This window comes from Pinus tabuliformis, chromosome X (assembly GCF_031772625.1).
Source record: "Pinus tabuliformis cultivar Carrire ecotype Pingquan chromosome X, CPIR1, whole genome shotgun sequence".
NCBI lineage: Eukaryota > Viridiplantae > Streptophyta > Pinopsida > Pinales > Pinaceae > Pinus > Pinus tabuliformis.
Genome location: NC_142308.1, coordinates 1031540307 through 1031544744, shown reverse-complemented (window position 1 = coordinate 1031544744; position 4438 = coordinate 1031540307). Strand labels below are relative to the sequence as shown.

At 34.9% G+C, this 4438-nt stretch overlaps 1 non-coding gene across 1 annotated transcript; it reads left to right on the top strand.

Annotated features, from left to right (window-relative positions):
- The first annotated feature begins 3176 nt into the window (after positions 1-3176).
- On the top strand, positions 3177-3250 carry TRNAE-UUC (transfer RNA glutamic acid (anticodon UUC)). Its single transcript has one exon. It is a non-coding gene; the product is annotated as a tRNA-Glu (tRNA).
- The last annotated feature ends 1188 nt before the right edge of the window (positions 3251-4438 follow it).

The following is a 4438-nucleotide window of genomic DNA, read 5'->3' as shown; positions in this document are numbered from 1 at the left end:
CTCCTTAGTAACTGTAGACCCTTTCATTCTTCATAGAAAATCTATCCTTCCTCCACATAGAGTGCTTTCTTGACAAATTTTCAATTTGTTGATTCCATTCTCTGAATATGTGCTTAAAAGAGAGATTATGAAAGTTTCCCTTGAGAATATTAATTATGTCCATTCAGTGATGAAGGGTAAGCACCTGTAGTTGGCCTCTCCCTACAAGGTAGTCAATCACACACTTTGAATCCCCAAATACCTAAAGAGAGGCAATGTTCAAGGAGGTAGCAAAATATAGAAGAGCCCATACAACTGTGATCTCAACTTTTGTATTAGATCTTGTTCTTGTATTCAACCAAATCATAAAGGACTTGTTTTTAGGGAGAAAGATAAGGGCTCCCCCTCCACATATGCCAGCATGTGAAGCACCATCAAAGAAGCCTACATTACAAGAGAGTGGGCTAGGAGGATAACAAAAAGGGTGTGCCCAGGTGCGCTTCAAGGGTAAAAAATAATCATTGAAAAAACCCAAAATTTGAGGCAGGATATCAAAGAGATTTATAGGATGACCTTCAAAGATAATAAATTTACAAACTTTCCAAATGCCCCAATTGATGAAAATGGGTAGAGATTTGTATTTTTCCTTCTTTTTCTCCCACCAAAAGAGACAAGACTCAAGTGGAGATTGAGGTCCACTATCTTGAATGTTGAGAGATCCAACGAAAACATTTTAGAAAGCCATACAATAATCACACTGAAAAAATAAGTGATCAACTGATTTATATTCATTGGTGCAAAGGAAAAAGACATTAGGCCCAATATAACATTTACACAACGAATTGTCCCACGTGTGAATTTGGTTCTCCAATGCCAATCAAATAAAACATTCGAGTTTAGGGGGAATGGGCTAATGGCAGGTATTCCTGCACCACCAATTCACACTGGGCTGAGGAGAACATGATATGATTGCATTATAGACTTGTCTAGAAGTGATTTGGTTGGGAGAGGGGTTCAAGCACCAAGCAAATGAATCATCCTCTGATGACAGAGTGAGACCATTATGCACTAGTTTTTTGACAAAGATATTTTACAAGGAAATATAATATTGTTATTTTAATTAAAATGTTATTATGAATCTAAATCTAATTATTATAGAGTAAGAAATGCTAATTGAATAAATAATTAAATATATGCATTAAATAACGAATAAAATAAAAGAAAAAGAATAAGGGTGAAGAGAGAGAAAAATAAAAGAAAAAGGAAATGAAGACAAGGTAAAAACAAAAGAGGAGAAAAAACACAAAATTTGAGGTAGGATATGGAAGAGATTTATAGGATGACTTTCAAAGATAAAAAAATTTACAAACTTTCCAAATGCCCTCGGTGATGAAAATGGGTAGAGATTTGTGTTTGCCCTTCTTTTTCTCCTACCAAAAGAGACAAGATTCAAGTGGAGATTGAGGTCCATTGTTTTGAATGTTGAGAGATCCAACAAAAACATTCTAGAGAGCCATATAATAATCACACTGAAAAAATAAGTGATCAACTGATTTATATCCATTGGTGCAAAGGAAACAGACATTAGGGCCCAATATAACATTTACACAAGGAATTGTCCCACGTATGAATTTGGATCTCCAATGCCAATCAAATAAAACATTCAAGTTTAGGGGCAATGGGCTAATGGTAGGTATTCCTGCACCACCAATTCACATTGTATTGATGAGAACATGATATGATTGCATTATATGCTTGTCTAGAAGTGATTTGGCCCTGAGAGGGGTTCAAGCACCAAGCAAATAATCATCCTTTGATGACAGAGTGAGACCATTATGCACTAGTTGTTTGACAAAAATACTTTACAAGGAAATATAATATTGTTATTTTAATTAAAACATGATTGTCTCTAAATCTAATTATTATAGAGTAAGAAATGTTAATTGAATAAATAATTAAATATATGCATTAAATAACAAGTAAAATCAAAGAAGAAAAGAAAGGAATAATGGTGAAAAGAGTAAAAAATAAAAGAAAAAGGAAATGAAGGCAAGGTAAAAACAAAAGAGGACAAAAAAATTCCTCTCATTCTTCTTCTTTTGCCTCCTTCCTTCTCCTACTTTTTTTTCACCTATAAATTAGTCATTTTGCATCATAATTGAAGAGGCCACTCCAGCCGAAACATACTCAAAGACGTAACCACACTCAATAAACTCCATTATCGATCTTGTTATGTTCTTCTTATTTCTTTACAATTATTTCTTTCTATTCATAATCCTTTTTATCAAGTTTGGTATTTCACATGAGTTGCCATCATATCAATGGAAAGGGGCTGAATGCTCGCTCCAGAGCACTTCCTCGGGGAATGATGAAAAGTTAACTTCATTATTAGAAATCTTGGCAAATGCAATTTTTAAAATTTTTTTAATATTCAAATATATAATGATTTTATATAGTATGTATAAAAATTTTACAATTTTCAAGTAAAATAATTTTATACTATAAAATCTTGGTGAATCAATTTTAGAAAAATAGAAATTGGCAAATCATTTTTTTAAAAAAAATATGACAAATTAACCCTTAAAATTTTCTTTGGCTCAAATGATTATTAGAAAAGCTAGGAGAAAGAACTTAGAAACCTTTGAAATCCTAAACTAAAAAAAATCACTCTAAAATATCATATACCATTTGCTTTTCTCTAAAATATTTAAGAGAAAAAAAATATTTTTAAGGAAAATGTAAAAATCCATAAATAGGTCACTAATGGGAGTCTTGGTCCAATACACTAAATGCACATGGAAAAGGGACCAGGATGATATAGAATCATATTGGAAGGTCCTAACATGGTACAAACAAAGTAGAAGAGGCTTTCAAAGTCTATCCATGGGTTAGATATGTAATCAAATGGAGAAGACCAAACAAAATAAAATTGAGGTACTGCCTCAGAAAAAACTACTAGGAAACAGAGTAGGGCATTCAAGTGGTTGGAGGTACTGCATCGGAAAAACTACCAGGAAACAGAGAAGGGCATTCAAGTTCAGGAGGGGCAATAAGGGGAAGGGCCACCAATAGCGTAAACAGGAGCTATTTATTGAGGATCAGGTAACATGACTCTTTCTCTGCTATCCCAGCCAATAAACAGGGTCTACTTCCCAGCCTATAAATATAGATCTGCTTGCATGAGTGAAAAGCATATATCCGTTGTCGTCTAGTCCGGTTAGGATACCTGGTTTTCACCCAGGCGACCCGGGTTCAAATCCCGGCAACGGAACCACTCTTTTCCATGAGTGTAACTGATTATCTTTTGGATTTAATATTTCATAATATCTCAACGCGACTCGGGTTCGAAACCCCGCAACGGAATGGTACTCTTCAGATCGCGTGTTCAAGCCCACCTTCAAGACGGTAACTAATTATATTTAGGATTTAATATTTCATAAACTGTCGAGGCGACCCAAGTACAAATCCTGTTAGGTCATAGGTTCAAGCCCTCCTTCAAGAGTGTAACTAATCATATTTAGCATTTCATAAACTCTGAAGGCGACCTCATCAGGCCAGAGGTTCAAAATATTTCGTAAACCCTCGAGCGACCCCATCAGCTCAGAGGTTCAAGCCCTACTTCAACACTGTAACTAATTATATTCTGGATTTATTATTTCATTAATTCTCAACGGAAGCTCAATCATCTGTATTTTTTCACGGCAATTCTCTAAAATAACTTAGACAAAACTCAAAATCAAATCCAGCAACTCTATATCCAAATCCCAGCAACCAAACGTTACCCATGAAATCGAATTTTCAAATCCTCCTTAGAGGTTGTAACTCATCATATTTTGGATTTGATATTCCATAAAATAACTTATCATATTTTGGATTTGATATTCCATAAAATCTAAAAGCGGCCCGGGTTCAAATCCGGGCAACGGAACGAAACGTTACTCATGAGGTTCGAGGTTCAAGCCCGTTACCCATGTCGTCTGAGGTTCAAGCCCTCTTTCTAGACTGTAACTAGTCGTATTAAATTGGTTCAAGCTCTCTTTCAAGACTATAACTAGTCAGATTTTGGATTTAATGTTTCATAAACTCTCAAGGCGACTAGGGTTCAAATCCAGGCAATGGAACGTTATTATCGGGTTGGAGACTCGGGTTCAAATCCCGGCAATGGAACATTTTACCGGGTTGGAGGTTCAAGCCTTTTTTTCAAGATTGTAATTGATTATATTTTATAGATAAAATGAAATTATTTTAATGTTTATTAGGTTAAAAATAGTTTATGGGACATATTGTTTCTTTATTTGGTTTCAGGGCACATTCTCTTCTGCACAAATTCCTCAAGAGCTAGCTCCCTGAATATCCGCCAAATTTTCTTTGTTGTCATACTCTCTTCTGAACAAACCTCTCAAGAGCTAGCTCCCTGAATATCTGCATAATTTTCCTTGCTGTCTTTAAAGCCCTAACA